Genomic DNA, 18989 nt, shown 5'->3' on the forward strand with positions numbered 1-18989 from the left:
CAAGATAATACCTGACAACGGCTGGATTGATGCTTCTTCAGGACGATTTACTGAGGTTAGATGTGCATTCTTCAGTCATGGAAATAATTATCCCACTCCTATTTATTTAATGTCTGACAAATGTCACCTCATTGGAGTCTCGCAACAACCCTTAAGGCAGGTACCACTATCCCCATTTTACAGATGAGAAAACTAGAATTTAGAGGTTATGTGACCTAGCCAGGGTCACAAGCTTGTAAGCATCAGAAATAGGATCTGAACCCAAGTCTTCCTGAAGCCGGGTCCAATCCTCTGTCATGTTTCATTCTTTTTTTGTTTTTAATTTTGCATTTTATTTATTTTTTAATTCATTTCTTTTGAATTATCAACAATCACTTCCATCCATGTTTCATTCTTCCAAAGGAATCCAGACGGTCTGCATAGAAATCCCATAGCATCACTTCCCATGGGTTTAATTATCATCTCTAACATGATAATAAGCATGTGCCTCCCCTGGATATTGTGAGGATCAAAGAAGATAAAATGTAAAGGTTTTAGCCCAGTGCCTGGCCCCAGTGGACCCTAGTAAATGTTTCCTTCCTTTGTTCATCTATGTAGATGATACCCAAACCTACATGTGATGGCTATTCATTTATGCTGATTCTTTCATAAAGCCTGTCTCTTGACTCCTGCCTCCAAGGACAGTCATTGGGAGCACAGCTGGCTAGAACTCAGGGCCAACTCTTGGGCTACTCACAGTTGGCCCTCCCAGGAATCCAGCCTCTGACCTGGGCCTCCAACTGACCGTGTTCTTACCGTTGGACTACCCTCAAGGTCGATGGGGCTTATCATTGACCCTTACAGTTTCAGAGTTGAAGAGGAAGGGTGGCCATCAGGAAGGAGTAACAACTTGCTAGCCCTGTGAGTTTGCCCAGAGCGCAGAATCACGAGAATCTCCCTGGACTGGCCATTCCACTTTCTCCAAACTGGCTGAAGGTTCATATAGATGGAGGAAGAGCTGGAGTGGACCGTTGTCCTCTGGTAGATCTCACAATTCCAGAGCTCTGAAGAGGATTCTCTCCTAGGACCTCATTGGAAAGAATAGTTAGGGGCTCATCATTCCCACTGCCTCCCCCAACCTGGAAGAGCTGGAGGTGGGCTATAGGCCAAAACATCAGCCACTCCTGCCCCACAGGGGCTCCTAGAGCGCAGAAGCTGCACCCTCCAGAGCTGGCTTCAGGACTACTGCACCATTTATATCCATTACATTGCCGTTAAACAGGGCCGACTCTCTCTGGGGCCCAGAACCTTTCTGCTGCTACCTCTTGTGTGCTGGGCTGTGCTCACTTAGACCTGCCCATCAGGTCAGTCTCTATGGAGGAAGCAAGAACCAAGGCCCCGCCCCCATTTGATCGTCTGGCCCCCCAGAAGCGTGTCTGCCAGATTCTACTAGACATCTCTTGCTGCTGCTGACCTACGTCTTCTAATTCCTAATCTGGTAGACTAACACAAGATGGCATATTAATTAAGGAGGACCGCTGGGCTTTCTTTCCTCTCCCTGGTAGCTTTCATGCCCCACGGGCACCATACCATTTCACTGGGATTTCATCTGCAGAGAAGGATGCTGAACATCGGTAAAAATAGTGGAAAGAAGACTGACTCTGAGTCCTGGGTTCTAATGCTGCCTCTGACCCTTACTGCCCGTATGACCATCGTCAAAGCCCTTAATCTCTGTGTGCCTTTGTTTCCTTGCCTGTAACAGGAGAGTTGCGATAACCGCCTAGGTCTCTTCCACATCTGGATTGATGACCCCCTGACCCCATTTGTAAAATAAGACATTGGAATAGGTAGTTGCTCAGGCCCCTTCCAGGGAGAGATCAGCAATCCTCTGCTCTGGGGAGGGAAAAAAACGGGAGTCATAGCAGAGCCCTGAATGACGGGGAAGGTGGCATCTGTGCTTTGTGGCCGGGTGTGAGCTAAAGCTAAGAAGGGCTGTGGAAATCATTAATTCACCAAGCACTGATGAAATGCCCATCATGCGCTAGATACTGGGGATGCAAGGACAAAAGCAGGAAACAAGGGCTGTCCTCAAGGAGCTTACATTCTGTTGGGAACATATAACACATATGCAGAAAATTAACTAAGATCTTCATATGTGGTCATGTGGGTGGGGGTAATACAACTAGGCAAGTCAAGACGGGCTTCCTGTAGGAGATGGGCTTCTTCTGAGCCCTGAAGGAAAACAGAGATTCCCTGAGGGAGAGGAAAGGAGGGAGTAGTTCCAAGTAGCTCATTTCATAGCCAAGGAATCCAAGACAAATGTGAGCTGACCAAGGGCACCGAGGGAGGAAGACACAAAGCCAGCACTTGAACCCAAGTCCTCTGACTGCAGACCACTCCCTGTGCCCACTGCACCACACTGCCTCCCTCCCAAAGACCTCTGATTTGGAGTCCAAGAAGTGGGATAAGAACCCTGGCTCTGTGCTTTGTAAGCCACAAAGGATGGTTCTTCTCCATCCCCAAAGTCCTTAGGACCACCAAGCTGTGTAAGCTCCAGTTGGTTTCTAAGCAGCATCCCAATGGATGACACATTCTCCTCAGACGCCTGTGAGCGCAGCTGCAGACACCATCATCTCCTGCTTACCCAGGCTCTGGTTAGGGACGTGACTTCCCTAGAATCACACGACAGAGCAGCGTCAGGGCCAGGATGCAAGCCTGGATTCATTCTAGACCGTGTGTGTTAGGGTTCTAGGTACTATACCACTCTGCCTTCCTGTACCTAGCCTCCTTCAGAAAGCATCAAATTGTTTCATCCTGGGTGACTCCCTCCCTCCCATACACAGGCCAACCAGCAAAGGCCAGCCTGAACCCCCTGCCTCCTCGTGGGCCCAGTGGGCACATCACTCAACCTTGAAGTCCCCAAACTGCGCCAGCTCTGCGACCTCTCAGACCGGCTGGGCGGCTGCAATGAGGAAATAGATACACGTGCGGCCGAGTCACCAGAACCAAAGCAAGCCCAAGCAGGCGACTGTGCTGGGATGGCTGGGCTAAGAGGCCTTGGAGGCCAGGCAGGAGCAGTTGGGGCTGAGCCACGGCCGCACTCTGTTCCACTATCCCAGTGCAGAAGAGGACTCAGAGGAAGAGTCATTCGGTTCATCTTTCTAGAGCAGCTGCAAGTGGAAGGGGAGGGGGACGCCTCATAGGGACCCCACAACAACCCAGCAAAAAAAAAAAAGAAATCTCAATTTAAAGATGAAGAAACTGAGGGTCTAAGAGTTGAAGTGACTTGCCCAAAATTACACAGTGAATAAGTAATAGTAGTTATAGTTAATATTTTATAGTACTCCAAGGTTTACAAAATGTTTTATACGTACATATGTACATCTATACATATATTTGTGTGTATATATATAAAATCTCATTTGATCTGCACAACAAATCAGTAGCCATTTAACATTTGTGAAGCACCTACTATGTGCCAGGCACTGTGTTACACACTGAGGATACAAAGAAAGACAAAAACAATTCCAGCCCTCAAGAAGCTCCCAGTCGAATAGGGGAGATGTCATGTAATGCACTATGTACAAACAAGACAGGAAAGAGAAAAAGGGAAAAGAAAGGAAGGAAGGACAGAAGGACGGAAGGAAGGAAGGAGGGAGGGAAGAAAGGAAGTTGCTCTCAGTGACTCCTCTCAAAAACTCATGGTGTATATTTCACCTGAGAGTTGGGCTGTACAAATATGCCCATTTTCCCCATGAGTAATCTGAAGCCCAGGAGGAGATGACTTTTCCACCACTCCATGACCACTGAGCAGCAGAGCTGAGTGGGGAGCCCAGGACACACCCCTCCAGCTCCTGCAGGTTCTCTCCACTGAAGCCCCCACTGTCTTGTCCAATCTGATCTCCAATGCCTTGGGGAGGACACCTTGGTTCATCTTTATGCACCTTACTCATCCACAGTAAAGCTGGGGGGATGTTTTCAAAAAACTTCTTTTCAAAGAAAAAAGAAAAAGTATTTCTCTCCTCTCCAAAGGAAATCATCAATGTAAGTTCAGGGGATCGTGTTAAACACAAACAAGGTGTTTGAGAACACTCTGCTCCTTCAATATCATAAGAACACAGACCTAGAACTTTTCCCCATTTTGCAGAGGAGGAAGCTGACGCCCAGACAGAGGAAATTACTCAGCCACAGTCATACAGATAATAAGAGGCAAAGGCCAGATTTGAACCCAGATCTTTTGACTACCTTTCCACCGACACTCACAAAAGTAGGTAAGATGCCTCAGGAAGCATGCCAGTGCAGTGTCCATTCAAGGCTAGAGTGCTGAAGAAGGAAGAGTTTAGATGAGTCTTCTGACATTTCTGTTTCAGAAATTCCATAACATGAGTTTGTGCCCAATTCTAAGTAACCCTAGGGAGGCCACTCAGCCTCTTTTTCTCCGCTGGTAAAATGGAGCTGACTATGGCTTTGTGGCTGTACTTGAATAGAAATGATGTCATGGCTCCCATGTGCCTCCCCCTCCCAGGCCTGTGAGGCCTGTCAGGTCAAATGTTCATTGAATTGCCCAACATCACCCGGCTGCTAGTCAGACTCACAGCTTTCACCAAGAACTCAGGTTTTGTTGTTTTTGTTTTTAAGCACCTACTATGTGCTATACACGGGGCTGTGTGCTAGGGGTGCAACACAGGAAACCACAAGGATACATACAGCTGCACACTGAGGCTAGACCTGGGCTGTCATTCATCCAGGACCTCCCAGGTGAGGAGCCTTCTGAGGCTCTGGCAGCCGCCACGCGGCAGAGGAAGGAGGTGGCCCCAAGGCCAGCTCGCCCTCCCCGACCCCCATGCTTGCCTCCTGCACCCTTAGTCTATACAGGGCAATGTCAGAGGGCAGTGAGGTGACCCAGGAAACCACCGGCACCTTTCAGCCATCCTTATCTGAGGGCCTGATGTTCACCTGACCACAAGAAGGATGGGGACGGGAGGGACTGAGCATCGGGGACCACGGCTGCCGTGCTCTTCTGCCATCAGCATCCTTCTTTTAGGGAAAATGTCGGTGAGAAACACCTGAACAAGCAAAAGATTTCCCTGCCTAGCAGCCCTTGTTGGGATGAAAGAAAAAAAGAAGAGAAAAATAATTTGATAGTGATTTTAAGTTTATTTTAATAGAAGAAAGGAAAGAGAGGGTGAGAAACACTAAATCGCTTCAGCTAAGGCTTGTTGTTGTTGTTGTTTAACTTTCTGGCCCCAGGGTTTTCATCTTGCACTAAAAGCCCAAGTAGATTGAATACTAGACCTGGAGTCAGGAAGACCTGAGTCCAAATCCTACACCAGACAGTTAGCACATCTGTGACTCTGTGCAAGGCAGTTCACTATTCTGAGCCTCAGTTTCCCCATCTGTCACAGGAGGGCTTGGCCTTGATGAGCTCTCAGCTCTAAATTGATGATGATGGAGGAGGAAATTGAGGGCCAGAGAACTGAAGTGATTTTCCCGAGATTTCACAATCAGTACATGCCCCAAGGAGTATTCGAACATAAGTCGTCCAGAGTCCAAGGCCAGAGGTCTTTCCACTATGCTACTTTCCTTTCTCAAAGGACAAGATGAAATCAGGATCCTATGTCAATCAATAAATAATCAAACAGTTGTTAATCCCTTATTATGTGTGAAACACTGTCCTAGGAGCTGAGGACAGAAATATGTAAGTGAGACAGCCCCAGAAATCAACTAACTTACATTCTCCTGGGGAGGGGGAGAAAATGTACTCAAAATTAAGTAAGCACAAGATAAATGTTGTTTAAAAAGAGTTATTAGATAGCATACACAATTGAGGGAATCGGGGGAAAAGACTTTGAAGCAAGAGGCTCCTGATCTAAGTCTTGATGAGAACTGGGAGTCAGTCCGAAGAGGAAGAACAGAGGAGCCATCCCAGGCAGGGGGGCAGGAGATTGAACGCTGAGCTCAGGGGAGAAAGGGAGAACAATTAGGACACGTCGGTGGAGCCTAGGAGAGGACGGAGGACTTGAGCCGTCTTCTGAGGGGAGCTTGGGATTCCAAGTGATTGAGGTAAGGATGGAAAGCATGGGAGACATTCTGTACAAAAGCATGGAGGTGAGAGATGAACTGTCCTATTTGGAGAACAGTAATTAGGCTGACTTATCTAGAAGACACTAGAGGAATTGAGTGAGAGTTAAGTGAAATCAGTCTGCAAAGAGAGGCCGCCGTAAGAATCGGGAGGACTTTAGGGACCCATCAGAGCAATCCCCACCCGGAGTAATAAGGAGCTGCCACTCAAGCTTCTTGAGCAAAGGAGTGACAATTCATGTTTTACCTACCACAAAATTAAGAAGTCCTGGACTCCTTCTAATGGAACCACCAAGTAATTCAACACTTCACCCAAAACTTTAAAAAGAAATCTCAAAGCTTTGCTAAACTCAATAGATTTGGAGTCTGAAGATCTTGGTTACATATCATCTGTGCTAAGCGGAACGACCCTGGGGAAGTTACTTTACCTCAGTATTCTCATTCATAAAATGAGGCTGGAACTAGGCTGTCTTTAAGACCTTTCTAGCTATAAATGTCCAATCCGCTGTTCCTATAATCTATACTCAAAACATTTTCAGATTTCCCCAAGAAATGGAACAAGGTTTAGCATAAAGGACATAGAAAATGGGAGAAGCTGGGCCAGTCATCTACGGAGAGTGGAGATGGACAGCTCCAGAGCTCATCTTCATGGAACGGTAAGTGCCCAGCATGCTGGGCAGGTCCCTGTGGAGGTTTGTGGAAAGACATGGAACAGGAGAGTGCATGTAGTGAGAAAGCAGGAGAGGCCTACCATTGGAAACAATGCAGTGAGAACCTCAATTGTTGAAACCAGGGCTCATTCAAAAATTAGAATAAGTACCAAAATCACCCTGAATTTAACCAGCTCCAGTGTATTTCTCTCATGAGACGGATGTATGGAGCATCACAGCTGGCAGTGACCTCAAAACTCTCCTAGCCCACTTTTCTTCACCTGTAGCTAGAGAACCTGAGTCTCAGAGGGGAAGCAAGTCGCCGGAGGTCACAGAGAAGAGACAATGGCCCCGTTCCTGGTCTCATCCAAGCACTAACGGTCCTCTTCATTCTCTGGATGTTTCTGTGATGGTGATCTACCACACAGGATGCTATTTGGAACCAGAAGCCAAGATTTCAAGCTAAGGTCTCACAAAGAAAAGGACTCAGCAGTGTTTTGTTTTCCTTTTTTGTTTCTATAGACAACTTGATTAGTGTTCCTAACAGAACCTGTGTCTGAGTGAGTGAGTTCTCAGTGAGAGCCAAAGGGAAGCGTCCTCCCTCCATAGGAGGGATAGGTCATTGTTGGCATTTTCTCCACATCCTGACTTCTTAAGGAAAGACTCAGTCCTCAGGGGCCTGACTGTGGACTTTTCTCTGTAGCTCTGTAGAGCTGCAGGAAAAGCCATTAGCAGGTAGGTGAACCCCCCTTTTTGGTGCAGGCTGACCCAGAAAGCCTGAAGAGAGCACCTGGGCCGGAATTAGGCATCCCAAAGGAGGAACGGGAGCTGCTGGGCCAGGACCCTGACAACCAGGATGCCTCTGAAGGAAAGAGCTGGAGGAATAGACCCACTTCCTGTCCATGGGAGGTGCAATCAGAGGCTGACCTTGCAAGCCAATGGGCCTCATGGAGTGTGGCAAGGCAGGCCTCAGTGCCCCTGCCCAAGGAAAGGGCTGGCTCCTTGCCAGGGGTCAGCTGCTCAAAGTGACCAGAGATGCCAGAGAGTCCTCAGCCCAGGGGAGCCTGAACGGGAAAGGCTCATCCCTCAACACCTAGAATGTTAGCCATGGCAGGTGGCCTTAGACGTGATAAACCCAGGGCTCCCCCACTGAACCTCCAAGACTGTCCTTTGGGAATCGTGCCGGTCACGTGGTGGTTGTTTTTGTTTGGACGGGCCTTGTGATTCCACTGGTGTAAGGAACTCTGTGGGAAACTGCCTCTCTGCAAACAAAGACTGACACCTTCTCTGAACACCAGGCTCGGAGATTCGGCCACGGAATCAGGAGGACCTGGGTTCAAGTCCTGCTTCCAAAACACGCTGGCTGTAACACTGGACAAGTTAGATAGGCACATGGGTCCGAGCATCTCTCAAGATCTCTCAGGATCCGTTCTTTCCTCTTGTCTGCTTGCAGCCCATCTCATGTGCCTAGCTCACTCTGCTGACAACCATAACTGGCTCACTTTTCATCAGACTTCTAGGAGAACCCCAGGAAGATGGCGGTGCTGAGGAATTCGCTTTCTACTGAAGCAGCTGGCAAGATTACCCAGATGTCCCTGCTGTGCCTGATACTGTGAAAACGAGAGAGGAGAGACATGGACCGTGAGGTCATGGGAGAGGGGGAAGGGTGGCTGTGCTAGTATTAGCCCAGCAGGGTCAAGACCCACCTAACCCAGGCAGCAAGAGGAGCCCCCTCCCTCAAAACCCCATTCTGCTGTGGGCAACAGGTTGACTTTTATTTAACCCTCCTCCGATTTTCCCAAAGATCCCTCCTGCTTAAGAACAGCTCTGGAAAACAATTGCCTCTCTCCCCTCCTGGGAGAGCAAAATAACATCTCAAGAGGTATTTGGATTTGAGCCCATGTTAATTAAATGAAGGGCTGCCCCCTCCCCATGCAGGCCCCTGCCGCTGAGCTGTGTTTGTCTCCCACAGGTGCAGTGGACAAAGGATCGCTGTGCAGACCTCTGGACCTTGGCTAATTAGTATCTGTTCTGGGGGGCTGGCTTGGTCTCCTCCTGCTCCCCAAGCCCCCATGCTGCTGCTCACAATGCTACACACACTGGGTCAATGGGGCAGCTTCAAAGGATGGGTGTTCCAGGGCAAATGAGGATTTTAATTGGAAATGTCAATCAACTCAGCATTTTGAAGAAGGAAGGAATCGCCCGCAGGCTTTCTTGGGAAACCAGTCTTCTGTTGTTGTTCTGACAATGACCCTGTGGTGTTTGGTTTGTTTGTTTTGTTCTGTTTTTTTGTTTTGCTTATGAGTTATTATCGCTTCTGGCCAAAGCCGGCCAGAAATGCCTGAAGAGTGTTCCTACCATTTCAACCACTCAGTTAACATGCATTTATTAAGCATCTACTTTATGCTTCTGGTGCTGGAGACACAGGAAAAAAAGCAACCTCTGCTCTCAAGGTGCTTACATTTTATCAGGGAATAGCTATACACATTAATAGATGGATACAAAATATATAAAAAGCAAATTCACATGCAAAGCAGCTCTGCCCGTGTGATTAGGGTGATGAGTTTTAGTTCTTTAGAAGGCCTTGGGGAGAGATGCAAAAAAAAAAAATGACTTCCAGAAACATGAAAAGGTGGCATCCTTACCAGCGTCATTTATGCTTCAAGATCAATTTCCTAGAAATTCTAGAATCCTAGAATCTAGACCTAGAAATAGAAATTCTAGAATTCTCAACCCTAAATAGTTCATTCAATTAAATAAGCATTTATTATAGAGCTTTTCTGATCCATCCTAGTTCATAGGTAATCTTTTAATAATACAAAGGGATTATTTAGTTCTCAGTGGATTCACTTCAGTCTCTTTAGACGACCCTCACGTTTCCTTCTTACCAGAATGTTTTCTCTTTGTGACTTCTAAGAAGATCTTTCCAGAGAGTTCCACATCCCCTGGGCTAAACTTGCCTCTAGAAATGCTAAGGTCCCTCTGACCCTTTTGAAACCCACCAGACAATGGCTCGCTTTCTCCTCCTCCACCACATGGACTAAGATGGGGTAGACACTTCCTCCCAAGGTTCCCATGAATTCCACCCCAGCATCTATTCTCCCTTTTTGTTGAGAATCAGACCTAGAATAGAATTTTCCCTAATTGGTTCCCCTACCTTTTGAAAACTGATTGGATTATTCAGATGAATTAAGAACTTTTTTTGCTTCTTTCCTTTCGACAGAGAGAAGATTCCAGCAGATATCGGCATAAATGAAATACGTCCTAACCACTAACTCGTGCTATTGCGCCATCTTTGCGATAAGGTTCCTGAACTCTTCATGTACCTCTTCCTGACCAGTCATCTGTAATGTGCCCCAGTATTTAATCCGTCATCTACGTAACAACCCTTCAAATATTCGAAGGCAGCTACCATGCCCCACCTGAATTTTCTCTTCTCATCTCTTGTCTTTTTGTACTTCTGTTGATCTTCAAGTATTCTCAACCATAGTTCCCTATTCTGGTTCCTGGGTTTCCTCACATGAGCAAATCTTCTTTATGTTCTCCTCCCCCAGGTTATCAAGCGTCCTTGGAATACCTTTCAAAAACTATATTCTCTTCATAGGTCTTCTTCTACCAAGTCTCAGAGATACTTATTAGTACAATTTGCCTCTTTGGGTTAAGATTTCTGGCTCATCTTGTGTGTTACCCATAATTTGAGCGTTTTACCCGGCTCTCTGAGACAATGGGCTCTATTATAAGCTCTTTGTTTTTTCAGAATTTTCTCTCTGGGAACGTCTGAGGGTCTTTCCTGTTACTCACTTTTTTATATTACATCTTCTCTGTATATGATTTCTAGTGTGGTAGTTTTGTGTGGGCAGTTTTGTTCCTCCTCTCTCCCTTTTCAGTTTAAAACTCCTCAGTTAGATTTCCCAAGATCCCATCCCAGTCTATTTATCAGCCCTTGCTGTTAGGGTGCACTCCATCCTTGGCCAGGAGCCTGCCATTTCTACAACACAAACCGTACTCCAGAAATCCAAATGCCACCATCTTCTTAACTAACTATTCAGATGAATAGACTTAAGCACAGCTTGGCTGATGGCATAAAGGATGAACCAATTATATAAGTTATTTTGACCTTGAAATAGAGAACTCATAACCATCACATAATGACGTCATGCTCAAGCAATACAGGTTGTCTCCTTCTGATGCATGCCTGCATTACTTGCAGACAGAGGCTCAACATTAGATATTCGTAGAGAGCTGTATGACTGAGCCAGTCCTGTCACGTGGTAAATGATGCTGGATTCCTTTCTGTCTCTGGTTTGTCTTTCCTTTCCTTCTTTCTTTTCCATCTGCTAACTGCTTGAAATCAAAATGCCAGCCCAGGATGCTAAGAAAGTTACAGCCATCTGTTAATTTACTGATTTTCCGCGCACGCACGTGTGTGTGTGTGTGTGTGTGTGTGTATTTGCCTATTACGAGGTACCATTCCCTACCCAGAGAACAAGATACAAAACCAATATTCTCAGGGGAGAGACTTAGGTCTTAAGAAACTATATCATTCCCTCCTTTGAACTATCACAGAATCTAATTTTTTCTGGGTGTTAAAGCTCCCCAAAATTCTTCCCACTAGTATGTGATAAATGGCAAAGACTCACATTAGACAAACAAATTAGGATTAGCGCAGAGTCAGAAGCCTGCTCACTGCCTAGGGAACCTTGGACACTTTTCCTCCCTGGGCGTCAGTTTACCCATCTGTAGAACAAGGAGGCAGGGCTAGATGAACTTCACAGCATGCCCTATGTCCAAGGGAAAGCTGCTAAATTTCCTTTCCATTAAAATTTCCTCAAAGCATCACCATGAGAAAATCAAGCATTCCCGGGTTCCACCGTGCCTCCATTCAGAGATGTGTCTGTTAGTGAATGTTTAGGGCATCAGACTGCGCTCCATCGCTTTACCAAGCACCGTATGCATTAGCTCGTTGCATCTCACAGGAAAATCATGAGCTACTGTATGGACCACAAGTATTCTTATGCCCATTTTTGAGATGGGGACACTGAGGCCCAGAGAGTTGGAATGACTTTCCCAGAGTCCCACAGGTCTGTAAGTAAGTGGTAGGAGTCAAGGTCCAGCCAGTCTTCAAACTCCCAATCTATTGTTCTTCCCACTGGTCCCTACACCTCCTCAGCAGGTCAGGTCCATTGCCCAGAGAGGCTAGGGATGGTTTTCAAACACTGCAGCTGTCCAAGGCTCAGGGACAGAAACAGTAACACTCTCCTCAGACTATTCCTTCACGAGGTATCATCAAGTTCCCCCCACCCCGACCTTGATGGTCTCCTGTGCCTTCAGGCTCTCCATAGTACTGAGTAGAGAGGCTATGGTATTCAGGGGACTTTGAGGACCCGGGATGAAGCTGTTAGCACAAACAGACATTAGGGGATGTGGAGGCAACATCACAAAATGGGAGAGGCAAGGTTATAGTCATCAGAGGACCAAGGTTCAAATCCCATGACTACCACCGACTCGCCTTCCTGGGCCTCAGTTTCCTCATCTGCAAAGTGAAGCGTTGATTTGGATGACATAGGAGGTCGCTGCTAGCTCTGATTTTATCTTCATACTGTTTCTGTGATTAGAACTCAAGACTTTTGACTCCCTCTGTCCTACCTCCTGCTGCCATTAGGGGGCTGTATTCCACAGAGCTTATGATGTGCTTTGGTGGCAATCACCAGACTGCAGACTCATTTCCACTGGACTTGGGTTCCCAGATATTCACAGCTGGCAGGGGAGAATCTTAAAGAGGCAAGTTTGGAGGAGTCATCCAATTGGTTGGCGGACATTTATCAAGTACATACTGTGCTCAGGCCTGGGAGAAGGAGATGCAAGGTTTAGATCCAATGGCCCTGGGGCCTTTGGCCAAATTCTTTGGACAAATGTGAGGGGGGAAAATGACCTGAACATTCTGTCCAAAGAAATTATTTCTTTGATATTTGCAAAAAATATAATTGGAGGGAAAACCAGAAGTAGCAAGAATGTAGTTCTATCATACGTAGACTCCGATGACCCTGAAAATAAAATGTCATAGAAAAATCAGGAATGCTCTTTTTTCCTATTAAAATTTTTTCAGTGAGAATCTTTCAGAATGGCCTTATACACTTTCCATGTGAGAGGATCCACCTACTTTCACAAACTTGTTCCTGTCCTTCTCCCTCCTGGCCTCAAGGTTCCAGTCAAGATGGTCTATGCACCGTCACCTGACCTTGAATTGTCATTTCCCACCTTCCTGCCTTTGCACAGATGGTCCCCCAGGAAAGGTATGCCCACTCACCCTTCCCTTCACATCTTAGAATCCTCGACTACCTTCAGGACTCAGTTCACTTCCTTTCTTAGTTGGACTTCACCTTTCCTGGATGAGAGGTAAAGATGAGCCCTTGTCTTGGGTGTTACTTCTCACTAGAAGGACCATGCATCCTACCTACGGGCTCTCTATGTCTCTTGGTTGCCACTGGGGCCTTCCATTGTTCTATTGGACACTCCCTCATGCCCAATAGGAACAAGTGAATTGTATAATGCTAATTTCTCCAAAGAATATAAGTCATTGTGGAGATCATTTTGCTCAACTCTCTCATTTTGCAGGTGAAGTCACTAAGGGCCTGAGTGACCTTGTCTGAAGGTTCTGGTGTGACCAAGGTTAAGTATAGGGCTCAAAGTCCCTCAATGTTTCACTGGTAGTGCTGAGACTCAAGTCCAGGTTTTCAGGTGGGGAGCCCAGTTCACAGGCCCCGACAGCAGGCTGTCACTGAAATGAGGTCACCTAAGTCCCGAGGATCCTGGTCAATATGGAGACAACAGATTCTCCTGCTGCTCTGTTCAATATGAATAGGACGAATGGAGTGGGGCGAGGGGAGAGAGAGACAGAGACAGAGACAGAGAGAGACAGAGAGACATGGAGCGAGAGACATGGAGGTCACCTTCGTCTTCCCAGGCTTGGCTGGTCCTCTTCTATGCAGCAGGAGCCAAGGTAAGGAAGCCAAACACAGAGATGCCGAAGGAGCAGGTGAAGGTGTGACTGCGGAGCTTCCCAGGCCAGCGGCTGCTTCAAACATCCTTCTCTTTGCACCATCACCTGGCTTGCTGAGTGCCCCCACTTCCCCTCTGGATAGGCCTGGAAAGGAGGCCAGCAGAGGTAACCCTTCGAGCAGGAGGCAAAAAGCCTAGATTTGAACCTTGGCTCTTCCTCATTCTCTATGGGTCCATCGCCAAGCCCCTTCCCTCTCGGGTCATTATCGTCTTTTGTAAAATAAGGGAGCTAGAAAAGACAACCTGCAGGTTTCCTTCGGGCTCTAAACTGGGGGTGCTTAAGCTTTCTTGTGTGTGCTGGACCCCTTTGGCAGTGGGTCTGGTGAAGCCTACGGACCCCTGCTCAGCATCACGGTGGTTAATACACAACATAAAATGCGCAGGATTACAGAGGAAACCAATGTATATTACGGTGCCATTATCAAATGTCAATTACATTGTGTGTGTGTGTGTGTGTGTGTGTGTGTGTGTGTGTGTGTGTTTAAAGAAGTTCGCAGACCTCAGGTTAAGAACCCTCTCTCAAAATCCCATAAATTGTTGTGAATGTTCACCATTACGCTTGGAATTCCTGAGACTGGTAAGGATAAAGAGCATCAAACAACCAGGGAGGAGTATTTAAACATTCAGTGCTTGAACAGTGGCATCGGCAGCCTTGGTTGGGCATTCCAATCATGTGTGTGCGTGTGCATGCTTGTGTATATGTGCATATACATGTGTGTGCACATGCTTGTGTGCATGTCTATGTGCATGTGTATGCCTGCTTGTGTGTATACACGCGTGTTTATGCTTGTGTGTATGTATATGTATGTGTGTGCATGCTTGTGTGCACATGTATGTGTGTTTGTGTGTACATGTGTACATGTGCGTGTTTGTGTGTGTATACATGTATTGTGCGTATTTGTGGGTATATGTATGTGTGCTTGTGAGTATATGTATGCACGTCTGTGTGCATGCTTGTGTGTATATGTATGTACATGTGCACGTGTGCATGCCTGTGGGGGGGGCACACAGGTGCGTGGCTAGTATGCGTTTTCCACTTCTCCCTTTCACATTTTTGTTCTGTCTTCAGTAAGAAGGAGGTTGGATTACCGTCTTCTGAGCTAGACCCAGATGCTGAAAGAGAAGGTTTAGTAGCTTGGATGACATATGGATATTTTCACAGGCGTGTGTTATAGCTGGCCTCATCCCTCCCATTTTTGCCTTTAAGATACAACCAAGCATGGTAGCCGTATTCTTCCTACTTTCCCCAGAGAGGTTTCACGTGACAAGCATTAAGAAGGTGAATTATGAGGGGTCTGGGGCATGTGTTAAAGCCCAGAAGCTGAGCTGGAAAAAGCCTCAGAAGAAGCAGGGTCTAATCCTTACTTAAACACGAATTCTATTTACAACAGCCTCAACAAGGGCCCATCCAGTTTCTGCTTATAGCCATGCAGTGATGGGGAGCCCACCACCTCACAAAGTCACCCATTCTACTTAGGGACAGATTTCATGTTTAGGGAGTCTTTTTTCCTTTATATTAAGCCTCAATGTGCCTCCCTGCAGTCTCTACCCATTGCTCCAGCTGGCTGCTAACATAAGTCAGTGGTGTAAGACAAAGGCTGCTTTATACTTGTAACTGGGATTCCCAGGGGCATCCCCTCACCTGCTGGACTGGTTCACCTGCGTGAGTCTGGCCGAGATCCACGTGCCCAGCTCCACAAGAGGCACCCCAAGCCGGCAGATCCTGGAATGCCCTGCTCCCTGCTCTTAGACTCTATTTTGTGCTGGCTTGTAGTTTTAATCATTGTTATTATTTGCTGCTGATTATGCAATCAGAGATGTAGGGCTTGAAAGGATCTCAAAGGCTATGTGGTCCAAACCACCCTCATTTTAAAATATCAGGAAACTGAGGCCCAGAGAAGATAAATGACTTGCCCAGGTCATACAGGCAATAGCTCTCAGAATGACGTTTGAATCTACATCTTTCGACTCACAGGCCAGGGCTCCTTCCACATTGCCGGCGTATGGTACAGTTAAAAGCACAATGGATTTGGAGACAGGACTTGTATTCAAATTCTGACTGCCACAACCTAACCTTGGGGAAGTCATTTAAACTCCGCACAAAGAGAGGGCGGGAGGCTAGAGAGTTTCTGCTGTCCTTTTAAGCTCCAAATCTCTGGTTCTGTGATCAGCAGACAATATTGCAGGTGATTAATGCTACAAGAGGAAAAGAGAGTGATAATAGAGCATAAGAGGGACGAGCAGGGCCGCTTCTGGGTTTGCGGGCCTGGGGCATCTCCTGTGGAGCTGGAACATCCTGTCCGTGCTTTGAAACACTGAGTCACCTTGGACTTAACTACATGCATGTAGGTTTACATACACACATGTGCACAAGCATTTCTATTTATTTAAAGACACTTTACAGATATTGTTGTCATTACTTTATTATTACAAACCACGCGGACATGTGGCCAGAAATTCCCTTTAAGCGTCTCTATTGAGAGCCATTTAAGGGCTGCCGGACCGGCACAGAGTGGGTTAAATCCCCAGCATGCTGAACAGCTTGGGTGATTGAGGAGCTGCTGCCAAGAGGGAGACGTGGTGGCAAACCGTTTGCTTTCAGACCAGCCTGACAAGTGCCTCGTGAATTCCGGCCAGGCTGATAGGGCTTATCGTCCGGAATTCTATCAGAGCCTCCCCAGTGGGCCAGATGCTGGCCGAGATGGAGGACGAGGCCAGGGCTTGGAACAAAGACCTCTCTGGGCGATCAGAAGATGCTCACACCCAGTCAAAGATGATGGCAACCTCGGAGCCGATGAGCCACCCACCGAGAAATAAGAGCCCAGGCCTGTCCCAGGGGAGCTGCTGGGGAAACTGAGGGAAATGGGCCATGAGGGAAACCCAGCTCCCTCCCCCTTCTCCCCCTTCTGAGCCGCGTTTACAGAGTTCACAAAACGCCCAGGCTTTAGGATCCTTTCAAGGAGCAGCTGTCGGCGTGCAAGAGAATCCCCGTCCGTCCACCTCCAGCGTTCCGGGAAGCCACCCACCCCCAGTTTTTAGGGTATTCTTACTCTAGAAAGGACTTTCTCTTCATAAATCATTGGTATTTACTGACTCACTTGCACTCCTCGATAGGAGGTAAAGTTCCAGAGGGACGGAATTACTATGATTATTATTTTGGTTTGTTTTTCAGAGGCAGTTAAGTGGCTTAGTGCAGAGTCTGTCAGACTCTATAGTCAGGAAGACGTAGGTTTGAATCCAACCTCAGACACCTACCAGATGTGTGATCCAAGCAAGTCATTTCATCTTCTCCAACCTCAGTATCTTTATCTGTAAAATGGGGATAATGATAGCGCCCATTTCTTAGGGTTATTGTGAGAATAAAGTGAGGCAATGTATATAAAGTGTATTGCAGACCTGAAAGGTTTGATATGTAAATGCACTGTTTATTATTATTATTGTTGTTGTTGTTTATGTTGTTGTTAACAACAACTAGTCTGCCTCTCTGCTGCCTCCAATGGAAGAGGCACTTCAGAGATGTTTTCAGATTTGCACTAACCTTAGTTCGATCTAGCTGGCTTACTATGGGTGTAGCATCATAAATTTAGAGCTAGAAGACACCTCTGAGGCCAGTCTCTCATTTTACACATTAGGAAACTGAGGTGAAGGTAAATTGAAAGACTTTCCCAAGGTCAAATGCAGGAAATTAGTATTAGAAACAGAATTCAAACCCAGGGCTTCTGACTCCAGAGACAGGGCTATTTCCAATTTGTAACTTGCTACCTGCCTCAAGTCATTACTAATAGGATAGAAAACTCTCTGGGTTCTGGACCAGTCTGACCTCCGGAGGCTTTGTGGTGCACTGGAGAAAGAACCAGGAGCACTAGAGTAAAATCCCAGCTTTACCACTTAGTATGTCTGTGACCTTGAGAGTTACTGATTGTGATGGAGTTAGAAGACCTGAATTCAAAGCCCAACTGTGGTTTACTACCTGTGTAGACTTGGGCAAGTTAATTAGCTTCCTCGGATCTCAGTTTCTCCATCTGTGAAACGAGGAGATTGCAGTAAATGACCTCTAAGGCCCCTTCCCACTTCAGACATCTGATCCTAATTGACCTTCCAAGCTATCTAATATCGAGCCTTGAAGTGAGGCAAGCTGACTGCCCCTTCCTCCTGACTATGGGAAGGCTCAGTAAACCTCTCAGCTCACCAAAACTTAGGTGTGAATCAGCTCTCCTTGTCCCCACATTTAGCTGCCTAGTTGTTCAGTCAGTTGTACCCATCAGCAGTGTTCTAAAACCAAGCCGACTAGACTGGCATCCTCTGTCAGGACATTTCTGATACCCACATGTCTCGGTTTTGGGTCTGGGAGTTTAAAAGAGGTGATTCCTAAGGTCTTGTCTGATTTTAAGATTCCCGGATTCATTATTGAAGAAATTTAATGTATAATAAACGTCACAAGACCATCCATGTGTAACTGTCCTCCCACTGGGCTAGCTCCCCATTGATCATGGATTCCATGAGGTTGTGGATGAGAAGGGGCATAAAAGGCTATCCAGTTCAACTCCCTCATTTTACAGATGAGGAAACCGATGTGCCCAAAGGTTGTGTCTCTAGATAAGGACACACAGGTAGTGAGGATTTGAACCTAGTGCACTGATTGGAAGTATAGCTTTATTTCCATGGAGGTCAGAGACAGAAAGAAAAGACCTGTATATATTAAAGTATTCAGAAGAGTAATTTGGGGATTAACTCTGATAAATCATAATGAGCAGTTATGGCCCCAGGGAACAGATGATGAACCATGTTTCCGTCCTCTCCATAGAGAGGTGAGAGACTACAGGTGCAGAATGTAGCATGCACTGCTAGACACGGTGAGTTTTACTTAACAATTTTTCTTTGTAATAAAGGAGGGTCATATATCAGGAAATTCCTGTGGTCCAAAACCAAAAGGCATCAATGAAATATTTTTAAAAGAAGATAAAGAAAGTGCATACAGTTATAACTGACTTTAAGATCCCCAGTAGATTCTTCTCAACTGTTCTTGCTAAGCCTGATCCAGGAATAGAGCCAATAGGAACTAACAGCTGCCATTTTGATTACAGCACTTTCTACCTGGTATTTGCTGCATGTCAGCCCTGATCACTGCCTGAGTGACTGAATTTACTCCCAGTGCTATCTCCAGATAAAACCTAGAGCATGGCTTCTTAAATTTTTTTTCACTCAGGACCCCTTTTCATG

Source organism: Vombatus ursinus, unplaced genomic scaffold, assembly GCF_900497805.2.
Source record: "Vombatus ursinus unplaced genomic scaffold, bare-nosed wombat genome assembly UNPS02012901.1, whole genome shotgun sequence".
NCBI classification, from domain to species: domain Eukaryota; kingdom Metazoa; phylum Chordata; class Mammalia; order Diprotodontia; family Vombatidae; genus Vombatus; species Vombatus ursinus.